Below are 12,582 nucleotides of genomic sequence, written 5' to 3' on the forward strand. Positions count from 1 at the left end.
TGAATACTGTTAAAGATAGAACAATAGACAGTTACCTTGGACCATCCTCAGCACCATGCATACACTTCTTAAACAAAACTTTTATTCTTCTGTTTTTTGGTACCATAGACACTTTCACTGATCTCACAGTTTCTATTGGGATTTTTACTCAATAAATCTTTTAGATCATTACCCAAAACTGGACCTCAAAACCTTCCTCACAAGGTTATTCCCTCTTTTTGAGGATGCAAATTTCCAACATTTTCTTATAAACAATTTAAAAGCAATTCTAGGTCCTGAGTTCTGGTGTCCAAGTGAACTCACTGAATAGCTCTTTGGTTTCTCTAAGCTAGAAGGTCATTCAAAACCAGTCTGAGATATATTTCTATTTAATTTGAAATTAATCAAAGCATCAACCAAGACAACAATTTTATCTGAATATTATTATGTACTCACTGCTTACCACAGCATAGTTTCACCTTTTATTTCTCCTGTAAAAACTTGATAAGCTCCTCATTCCCACAGTGAATTAAAGCTGGGTCCTACCATTTCTCAGTTTTTCACTCATTTTTATGTAGAAAATTAAACCTGTTCACCACAACACAATTCTCACAGTGCTCTGCAGACCGTGTAACAAGATTCTTTAATCACAGCCAAAACTTTGCCTGGTAGCATATAGCCCACTGCTAATATTTTCCATTAGGTCCTTGTTCAACCAACACTGAAGCACTTTAGCTTCAAAGCCATTTGTTTATCTCTTCTGTTTTTTGTTTTTTTTTTCTTTCTTTCTTTCTATTACTTTACAGATTTATTAGCACAGAAAATCACCTGTCACTATAAGTCCTGTCTTTCCTAAATGAAGCAAACCCTTTGAAAGTCATGCTTCAGACACCACCACTTACCCAGATTCTTACTTTTAGATTCTCTATTGTGTCTGGTGTCCAGTTTGTGCTAAGTATGTCTATTCATCTGACTCTCCAGGTCCTTGGCCATTGCTTAGCCCATAAACATTTCTGACTTCCCTCCTGGTATCTGTCAGTTTTCTAATCAGATTAGGCAGTTCTCTCAATTACCTTGCCATATACCTGACTATTGTTATCACCTCCATCGTGACTTTCCTGATTAATGTTCATAACAAGTGCCACAAGCCACAAGGCTACAGAGAGCTAGGGGAATTGTCATAAATTCTTCTGAAGTTTCATTGTCTTTTAATGATAGATTAGAGCACTTTTCATCTCCTTAGTTTCCATTTAAAGGGTAAAATTATTTTACACAATTATCAATAGTTCTTTATATCTACATTGACACTCAAGTAAGCTGCCATAGTTGTCATAGAGATTTTCTTTATGTCGTTTCCCCTTTTTTAAAAGAACTATAATTGCAGCATTCATGCTTGAAAAGCAAGCAGAAAATATAGCTGGTAATGTTTAGCTCAGAGTCTGAGCATCGAGATCAATGCAACCAATCCCCACTCATAGCAATGAGAGAAAAATTTCATTCCTACTGGTGGTACAGTTGAGCATTAGACCTACTGCAAAATTTGATGCTTGACATCAAACACATGATTATATTATTATTATTAATTATAGTTTGAATTTGATGGATGGATGGATCGCAATAGCTGTACCACCTTTGCAAATTCTCTTGGTGTTATGGGTATTGTCCCAAGTAGTAACTCATAAAATTGGTTTGGAAAGAAGAAACTAGACCAAAGAATAGGGTAACAAAAATTAAATCAAATTATTTTAATGAACCTTATACTAATCATCTTTCCCAATACAGACTTCAAAAAATGACAGAAATGAGGAGAAAATTTCTATCTGTCCCCTATTTGACCCTAGTTTATTACTGTATGTTAGAAAAATATCATTTTGAAGCACAGTGTTTCTTCTTGAGAAGTAAAAGAAGTATAGTTACAGCAAAGGTGAAGGTCTAGGGTTTTTTTAAGAAGTCTCCCTTTTCTGTGATGTTTCATGACCCTTTTACCATGGAGAACCCCATCAAATGGCTCAGGCTGTCAAGAGTACCTTAGAAAGTTTGATTCTTCTACAAAAAAAATAAAAGCAAAGAGAAAAGTTAATTGTAGGTTGCATGCCTTTCAGGATGCTGCTATATCTCTGGATTTAAAAAAATAAAATGTCTGCTACCTGGGGACTGGTGGAGACGAGCAAAGGTGTTAAAAAAGAAGTCTCATTAGAAAGACATAGTAGGGAATCCTACAGAGGGTGGAAGTAAGGACAGGTAACTTGGGAGGAATACAGAGAAAATTGTCCAAGCAGCCAGGGATCAAATTAGGAAAGCTAAAGCCCTAATAGAATTGAATCTGGCCAGGGACATAAAAGGCAAAACAGAAAGATTCTATAGGTATGCATGTGATAAAAGGAAGACCAGGGAGAAAGAAACTCCTCAAACTAAGAACAGCCAACTTTTTAATCAAACATCCACTGATGTTGGCTTACTTTCTATTATTCTTCATCTTAGAATTTTTTGAAAGCTAAAGAAACTTGATCCCAAGACAGTTACTGCATTTTATACAAGGATAATATTGGTGTAGTTTTTCACTAACAATTTTAAAAGGAAAACAAAGAAATTTTATTTGTCTATTGATGGGCATTTTCTGAAAGTTAATGTCTTGTCAGAATGAGAGAGAAGCACTGAGAAGGTGTCTGCAATTGTCTGCATTTCTGCTTTTCATTTAGAAGAAAACATGTACAAGGCAAAGGAATGCAATACGTGGGGGCTGCAGGGACACTGTCAGAATACCTCTGCACAGAGGAAAAAAAAAACTTTCTGTAAAACATGCATAAAATCTACCCGAGTGTGTTCTTCGAAAGAAATACTGCTTAACTCTACAATATTCTATTAAATGTCATTAGTTATGCTGCTTCCTGCAAGTAACCAAAATATGAAAGGATTTGAGATGAATATCTAAATCCATATCACATTGAAGACCTAGTTTGTCAGATATTCACACAATCCAGAATAGCAATACTATCCATCTGCATGTGCTGATCTGAATAGGTATAAATTGCTAACACAGATGTGACCAATAACTTCAGATAAGATGAAACAAGGATTAATGAAAAGAATTCCACACAGTTTGTGTGATTTTAGGTGCTGCCTTTGGCAGTACAGTTTTGGTTTTGGTAAAATGCAGTTAAACTTACACCATAAAGAAAAAGCATCAGTCAGAAAGTTGCATTAGGATCCCAGTTAGCACTGCTGGGGACAGTGCTGCTGCAGAGCAGTTTTGCAGCCAGTGACTGTTGCAGGAAGTAGTTGAAACATGACATAAATAAACCAAAGTTTCTTTTACATATTTTTTTTCTCCATATCCATGGTATTTCAAAATCATTAAATACTTATAACAGCAGTACCCATGCGGAATACAGCTCAGACACAGCTTAGGCAATTAGAAGCTGTTTTATTTGGAAAGAATACATTAATATTGGCCAGGATGGCGTAAAGATAAGTCGTGGTTTTACTTATGTGAGACTCAGCATGGTAAGGAGATGATATGAGCTTGGCATCATATATAAACCTCTGTGGATTGAGTAATTTCAGATGCCTGGGAAGAGGGAAACCATTTACACTGCACTGTGTAGCACAGAATGCAAAGATTCCTGAGCCAGGGCTGAGCAGAAGTAGGATCAGAAGAGCCACAGCAGTGTAAAGCTGTACCAGAGTTAATTTTTTCAGTTCACTGTAATCATTCAGCAAGGAGAGGAGGGGACTGTGGAATAACAAACACAATCAACAAGCAGAGAAGAAATAATAAGAACCAAATGTGCTGAAAAAAAACCCCAACAGAACACTCACACTGATCATTCAGTAATAATTTATCTGAAAATTCCTCCTGCATATTTGTAACCTTATCTGATTTATTCAACTTTGTGAACGGAATAAAGACTGGTAAGGCAAACACACCAGGATATTATTTTAGAGAGCCACATACAAATGGAGAAGCAGCATCAGTGATTTGTGACTACTATTGAAGAAATTAGAAATAATTGCAACCTTTCATTACAAAACCTGTCATTTGGTATCTGCAAGCAATTTGGTGTAAAACTAATCTTGACGACTGAGTCATTGCCAAACCCAATAATTTGCTGCATAAACTTTAAACCATATAATTGCTCAAGGTGAATGCAAGAATCTATAATGTTAACAGTTACTATATCAAGACCAAATCATACAGTTCTTGGTTCAAAGAAATTAGGACCGTAGGATCAGGCTCTTAATTAGTTTTTCTCTTTAAACATAATGTGGGTTAATAGGAATTTAAATTTCATGAAAAAAAAAATCCATCAGTGAAAGACATAACATCTCCATTTAGCAATCTTATTTTGGATTACTCACATGAACTGCTGAATTCACAAATACTGCTTGACTGGGTTTCAGGATTTTGCAAACTTATAAATAAACTGCTTCAGTAAAACCAACAAAAAACGTAAGTGTTTAAAGTGAAAAATCCATTAGGTAAAATCAGCACTTGTTATTAGTATCTCTCATAGAAATTAAGTCAGAAAGCTCCATTTGCAGCCTATCTTGTTTTGCTACCTACCACTGGTATAAAATAGTTACTTTATACATATATTTGTAGCATGTGTACATGAAGATTTTCTCTTAATTATGTTTCATGGACTTGGAAAGCAAGGTGGATTGGCAAGGGATTTCAGATGCTCCCACAACATGTGAAAATAAAGTTCAAGTCATAGCATGGTGCACTGCATTACTGGAGGAGAAAAAGAAAGAACTCTGTCCTACAATGTGTTGAAAGCTTCCCAAATGGTGAGAGAGTTATTTTGGAAAGTTTATTTTAGGTAAAAGAAAGGCTCTTCTAGGAAGTGGCAATGTAGTATAACACACTACAAAAGGTTGCTTTCCCAAGCAATGTGGAATTATTTTACTTCTCTTTTCAACATATCTTACTTCTCTAAGAAAAAGATACTAGAAAATGTCACCTGGTTGACAGCACATATGCATGGATGTGTGTAGTTCTTATTTTTTAGCAAAACCCAAAGATGGAAACCTGCTCCTTTAAAACATAAATTACATAAAAAAACCTCCCCTTCATGTTAAGTACTGAGTAAAAAGTATATTAGGTTTACATACAAGAAGCATAACGATTCCTTAGAATACTAATTTTTCCACACTTCAAGGAGCCTTGAAAGACAAGTTAAAAATTTGTTTTACCAACTCTACTCTAAACCCAGCTGCATCCTGAGGACCAAATATGTCATGTGAACTTAAGCTGTAATCTTGTGCCATCTCAGAAGCTAAATAGACCTCTTCCTCCTTTCCTACATCTCCTCTTGAGCACAGCTCCAAATTCTGAAGCCAACACTGACCAGGGGCAGAGGGGAAACCTGAGCATAGGCTCATACACTTGTGGTGAAGAGTTTTAGAACCAGCCTTCTCTTTGAGATTTCCTAGCATGTGCTTCTTTAGCACCCCAAAGCTCAGTACAGTACCTGCTAGCAGGCTGGAATGAGACACTAAACCTCTGCCACAACTTCAACAGTGACCCCAGATCTCCAAGCCACACAGTGCCATCCACTTCCATGGCTGAGCCCCAGACTTTTGGCACTTTACTGCATAATAAACACATCCTTTTGTCTTTATGCACTCTGAAAGGGACTGTCCTCTCTAAGGGTGCAAAGGAATCCATATGCATAGGGGGCATAATCGGTTCACCACCTGCAGGGATGAAACAAACAATTCCATAGTGAAAAGAAGTTAGTAATTATGGCATTAGAGACCTCTGTGTATCCTGCAGGTTGTTTCTCCAGCATAGCTGACTTGTACATGGTGCTGTCTGTATGTATTTCAACCTGCATCTGCTTGATAGGTAATCATCACTTCCACTGCATCTTTCACGAGAGGTGAGGATGACAGAGGAGATAGAAAGTAACTCTGTCTTTAACAGATGCCAGCAGGTAAAGTTGGCTAACAAGGACAGTGAACTCCCCTGAGCATAAGAGTGAGACCTTTCACAATGAGCCTGCACTGTGTTACTGCAGAAAATCTGTGCCTGTGCAGCAATGAAGCCACTGTTAGTCCAAGAGATAAAATTCTATGGAGTATTTCTGAATGAACAGTTAGGAAATTAATTTGGCTGTGATGTGACGGAAGACTTCATAGACAAATAGAAAAAAAATTATTTTTTTTTTCCAGTTAGTTTAAAAATGAAATTAAATTAGGATTTTTAAGTATTATTATTACACTTAAGAATCTCAGAAAGACCCTAACTATTAGATCTCTAGTAGCTACAGTTGAGAACTGAGTCCCTGGAGGGAAAAGGTGTGATTTTTACATATTGAAGTTACCCCTAGATTCAACTAAAGCAGGTGAAAGATTTGATTTCTCTCATACATTTCCAGTGCAAGTGACCTCTGTACACAGCCAGCACCTACATCAAGTATAAAGTTAGCTCTGTTAATGCAAACAAGTTCTTTATTGATCTACTGTAGTGAAGACTGCAGCTTGCACGGTAAAATAACAAGGGGAAAAATCCACATACAATTAAGAAAAAGGATTTTTTTTTGGTTTGTTTTAGTGTTTGTTAGAGCTCCCTACCATCAAAACTACTTCAATAAATCTCACATAAAAGTGGAAATCTTCAACCATTTCTCCCTTTATCACGTTAGTCCAAGTATTCCAAGGTACAAATGAATGAAACAACAAAGAAAACAGACTGAAGTTTTATCTCATTAAAGCCATTCAAAGAAATTACTTCCCCCTTGAACACAGTGGTGTGAGTGGAACAAACAGCCCCGGTGTGGAAGGTCTGGGTCAGGTGGGTAGTAGTGAGCTGTGGCTTCTTTATGAGACAAGTAAAAACATAGAAAGCTGAAAAGGGAACCTTCAAAAGGAATTTAAGTAAATGCAAGATAGATTTTGCCCATTTATTCCCCTATTCTTGTTATGTTCTAATCGAGTTTCAAGTTTACTTAGATTTTCTCTGCCCTCTCATCTAGAATTTAAGAGGTGTGATAAATCCAGAGCTCAACAGAATATGGCTGTTCACTAATGTATACATTAAAGTAGTTTCAGTTTGGCCACAGCTTTTTTTTGTGCTTCTGAAACAGATTTTGAATGTTCAGTCACAGGGAGATGATTTTTACTTCAGCCAGAACTGGCAAGTGTCCACACTGCAATTCACTGAAGGAAATACAAGTTTTCTTCCTTTCAGTCTAAACAATGTCATTACTTCACTAAATAATTTCATCATATACAGCATGAGACCCTGGAGCAGAACATAATATAAAATATTTTCTTAACTGTTAGTAAGTCAAAAGGACAAATAACTTGGAGGCTTCAGTACAAGTATGAAGAAAGATAAATACTTGCAAAGAAGAAGGTGGTCTTCTGTACTCAAAATAGCTGCTATGGTTCCTCCCACAAGGGTTCTCTTTCACCAAAGAACATTGAGCTTCAATGCCAGTGTACACTGAAACAGGCTTCAAAGTTTGTACCAACTTCAGAACAAAAAAAAAAAATAAAAAAATCATAGTTTTGCATTACTATATTTATATAGATTAAGACTCTGTGGATAAAGAATTCAGAAAGCAGAAGTCCAGTTAGTAAAAGGAGCCTCACTATATTTGTTATACAAATATTAAAGTTATTCAACCTAAACTCCTGGAAGTCCACTATAATTGCTTCTTTTATATCTGGCATTGCACTTCAGCTGCTGAATTCCTTAGCTTCCAAGAGCAGACTTATGGAGATACTGTACTGTTTGATTTGGCACTATACACAAACCTTGGCATATGATCAAATAGAGGGCACAGAAGAGCAGGAAAAGCCTTAAAAAACTGTCTGGGCTGCTGCCCTTACTGCCTCTATGGAGAGAAAACTTACTAGTAAGCACAAAGTAGCTGTATTACTCCTGTTTAATTTGTATTTTTTATGTATCTCAACAACATAAACATCAGCATTTCTTCAATAGGTTGGTATTTGCATCCGGTCTAGCTTCTGTCTCTTCACTTTCCAGCAGGTAGAAATCTAATTTGGAATTTGTTAATCTTTTTCTTCTTTTCAGTATTTTGAAACATGTGAGTTACTAATGTTGTACACTAACTGAAGACTCAAGGCAAAACAGTTACAAGAAACAGCAGGAAGGAAATAAGACAATTTAAAAGGTACTTTTGAATCACAAATTATAATATGATTAAAACTGGAAGATTTAAAACATTATGTCTATAAATAACCACACTGATTTTTGCCACTGAGTTTAGACTCAGAGCAGCCTTTTGAACTTCAAGAGGACCCATTAATAAGCTGGGGAGTCCTGAAAAACTGCCAAGAAAATTCTGTTCATGCAGAATATCAAAGGGAGGGTGGGGGGGGAAGATGCCCAAGTCACCCAAAAGCGGTAGACAGTAATTCCAAGATCCTTACACATGACTGAAAATTCATGGAAAAGTCTCCTACGTATACAGGATTCCTCAGATATCAATACTATCACAAAAGCTTGTACATGCAGTGTTTAACTCCTTGTAAGACCAGGCCACAGCAAGTGTCAGGGCTCAGGGAAGGCAGAGGCTCTGCTGCTGAGATCCCAGTTCTCCCGCTCATTCCCGCGGGCAGCCGGGACTCAAGGCAAACCCCGCTGTGCAGTGATCCCTTCCCTGCCTCTGCTGACAGCAGGAACCCTCCAAAACCTGCACGGGCAGAGAATATTTCCACTTCTACAAAGCATTGCTCTGGTGGGAGCAGAGAGGAGAAAGAGAGGGCTTGTGACTATAGGGGGAATTAATGCTCCAAGCAGTTTAACTCCTATTCAGATTTCAGCTTGGAGAGCTGCCAGGTTACCAGGGAAGCAAAGTCATACAGAGCAGCTGCTGCCCAGTTATGATCTTCTCTCTCCCCAGACTTCCTCCACATACATGCAGCAGATCCTTCTTGGCAAGCTGGGGCTTTTTAAAGCCCCCACAGCAGAGAAAAAGAGCTGGAGCTCTTTGCTTGGCTACAGCTTTGGCTGTGGTTCCTGCCCACCTCTGCATGGTAAGAGGAGGAAAGCACGTTGTGTTCTGTGACATATGGCAATGCTGGGAGATGCCCTTAGGGGGATGGGCAGTGGGGATGAAACCCAAAAAAAAATTTCCATTTTTTTGCAAGAAATTCACAGCCTCTTCCAGTTCAACAGTTATGACAGTCAGATGACTCTCAAGCTACAGTGGAGACACTAGCAAACGTACAGACCCCATTTACAAACACAGTATAACACGGTGCTACAAAGCTCAAAATGACTTCTGTGCACAGGAAATTAATCCTCTCAGAAGATTACATAAAAACCATCCCACAACCTTTCTCCTTTTCCAGTATTTTGAAAGTATTTCCCTTTCCTCCTCATCTGCAACCCCTTCATGTACCATGCTTTGGGACAGACATGTTATCCTAGCCAGCATGAAAGCAGAAGTGTCTTCTGGATGACACTTTCATCTCCTTATTCCAAGACTTTAAAGGCAACTATGCCCAGATTTGCCACATTACAGAAAATGATCCAAAGCTTCCTAAAATCAGGTGGTTATCACATTTCCCTTTAGAATACAGGCCTAAAGGCTCTACTGATAAATGCTCTACTTGCGTATGTAGCTATACAAGTGCATTAAACTGAAGGTCTCCTGTTCTATAAGATGTGTATTTTTTAAATGTTTGACTGCTTTACTATACATACTACTTTGACAGGTATCCTTGTCATAGTTCAAAAAAAAAAAAAAAAAAAAGAAAAAAAAGAAAAAAAAAAGATGCATTCCCTACAGAAACACTTTTTACTGATTTCCTTCAAACTTGTTTTCAGAGTGCACAGTATGACTACTGGGTTTATTGTTCTAAAGCAGAACTACCCAAGTGAGCAGCATCCAAGAGCAATGCACATCTGTAAAATTGCTTTTGACAAAAAAAATTCTGTCTAGTGGCCAAATTCCAGTTGCAGTTATGGTCCCTTAATGAAATTACATCTTAATGGAATTGACCTGCTTATACATTAAGACTACTGTACCTAAAATATAACATAGATGGAAACATATTCTTTGTCATTTTAGCTGCAATTTGTGATATTGATTTTAACCCTGGATCAGACCTTGATCTAACTAAGTGCACTGTGAATCCAAAAATCCTGACCTGCAGACCAAACATTTGTTCTTTATTATAAGTGCAAGCAGACCGACTCACATTTGGGTGACGGATGTGACCCCAATCTCTCAGTTAACACTCTGGTTCAAAGAGTAATCCTGCCAGATGCAACTTTATTGTAATGAAAGCTATACCAGAGTGCTCACCAACACAAAGTAAAGACTTCCAAGTTCTCAGTGACACCAAGAACCACCACAGCATTTTCTTGTGAACTAGGAAAAAAGCAAACCCAAAACTTAGGGTGCTAGTTTGTGAACAGGAAAAGAAATCTTTGATTCCATTGTACCAGTGAAAAGGGTGGAAAGAACGGTCTCATTTCCTTTTAAAACATACCAAAGCATTCAACTTCCCATCAGGAGGCTCTCCTGCCCTGATTAAGACAATCTCTAAAGATTTATTCCTTGCAAGTGGAAGCATAGGAAACCACCAGAGTTTTATAAAACCTATGTGCTGAGCCACCCTATTGTAAGGGAAACCAAGACCTTCTATGGGTATTGAGATGCCCATTTCCTACCAGTTTAACTGGGCATCCTCAATGCCTTTAAGCTTATTTATGCTTCACCACCCCTCTTCTTTCCAGTAAATTAAGATAATACTGTCTTCCTGTTTCAAAGAAGGATCATGAGAGCAAACTACTTACATCACTGACTCATTTCGAATTGTATTTAGTCACTCAAATAACTTTGATGACTTGGACCTCAGGGACTCCAGAAACGCAGGCACAGAGTAGCCCCATACAGTCCTATAGGCTTACTACCTGCAGTGAATGAGATTTTGAAAAGTAATTTAATCACAATAACAGGATTTTTGAAAAAGGGAATAGTGATTCTAATTGTTCTACAAGGACAGGACACAGGTTCCCTGAATCTCCTCTGTGCCTTTCAAAGAATTTCTCTAAGAAATTACTAGACTTTATGACTGAACTAACCCCTCTTTATAAAGTTGATTCTCCATCTAAGCCACAGAGCAAATCAAATGTACTGGACCCTTTTAATCCAAAAGAGCCTCTTTATGTGAGCAGAAAGAAAGACTCTCTTTAAACTGACCAATTTCATTTCATTGGCAGTTATAAATGTTCATCTCTCTTCCCTTCTTACAGACATGAAGAAAGGAGCAGTGCTGTCTCAGGACTCATACACTGGACATCATTTTACATTAAATCATTAGAAAGAAATAGCACATAGGCCAAACAATAGGAAGCAGAGGCAAGTGTTCTGCAGTACTGTAATCATGATTATCTTAGATTTTAAAGAAGAAAATCCATAGGAAAAAAAATACATCCAACACAAAATATAATTAAACGCATACCAGTGTTTCAACTGATTTACTCAAATGGAAGCAGCATGGCCTGCAAGGAGCTGCAATTAAGGCTATACTTGCCAATACTGCAAATATTTTCTAATTGTAAATAAAAGTACAAAACATCACAACTTCACGAATCTTTAGAGAATTATCCAAGTTAACAACTGGAGAGGACAAGTTTATGCAGGAGATATGAAATTAATTCACTGGATGTCCCTAGATTGTACTGAACAGCAGTAAATTTACAGAAAATTTCGAAGTGGCAAGTGAGAAACCATAATAATTCCTGACTTAGCATATGACCTTCAATCAGCCATTTGCCCCTTGGCCCATCATTTCTGAGTTGTATTTACTTACACATTCCAGTGTTGCATGGACTTAACATGGGTTAACTGAGTTCAGTGCTGAAGTAGCTGAATGCTCATTATGGATGAGAATGCTTTCCTCTGGGTGTGTGATCTCAGGAGACTCTACCAGAAAAGGAAAGTACTTTATCTTCACCAATACAATGACAGTAATAGTGCAAAATCCTAAACACTTCAACTATTTTTGCATGCCTCAGTAAGTCTTCAGGATAAGACTCTGGACCAAATTTAACATTTTTATTTAGTAAGTGATTTCAAAATGCTAAAGAAAGACAAAGAGAATGCTTCAAAACAGAATAGGGGGAAAAAAAAAAAAGATTACTAACTCATAGGAAAAAAAGCATGCTTATCACATACTAATTCTTCCTGCTCTGTAAAAGTTTATTTTATGCCTACATAACACCTTACTTTTGAACAGGATGACACAGCAGGTTTTGGGAAATTATCTCTTTATGACTATGATACACATTTTCCAGCAGTGAAGGTAAGATTAGAGAATTCTGAACTTAATAACAGAAAACATAACTTTCTGACCAGATGACAATGAAGAAGATTTGAAAAGATCTCCAATGTCATCAACCATATAAGCAGTCATAAACAACCCACCAAAGAATTTTTACAAAAACCAGCCAGTAAAAGCAAGATTGTATCCGTACCAGTCTACACAGAATAAAAAATAACTTTCTCTTCTGTTTTGATGGAAAAAATTACAAATTAGAAGGCCTGCACTTAGATAGATGCCCCAGATGTCAAGAAAAAACATTATTTTCTGTAGCTATGCAATATGACTGTG

General features: G+C 37.3%; 1 long non-coding RNA gene across 1 annotated transcript in view; it reads left to right on the forward strand.

Moving 5' to 3' along the window:
* LOC139804468 (uncharacterized) overlaps nucleotides 1-7,489 on the forward strand; it is a 244,637-nt gene extending 237,148 nt beyond the window's left edge. The window contains exon 3 of the long non-coding RNA XR_011729396.1: nucleotides 7,467-7,489. This is a non-coding gene — a long non-coding RNA (uncharacterized lncRNA). The remainder of the gene's footprint in view (nucleotides 1-7,466) is intronic.
* Nucleotides 7,490-12,582: the final 5,093 nt, after the last annotated feature.

This window comes from Heliangelus exortis, chromosome 18 (assembly GCF_036169615.1).
Source record: "Heliangelus exortis chromosome 18, bHelExo1.hap1, whole genome shotgun sequence".
Taxonomy (NCBI): Eukaryota; Metazoa; Chordata; class Aves; order Apodiformes; family Trochilidae; genus Heliangelus; species Heliangelus exortis.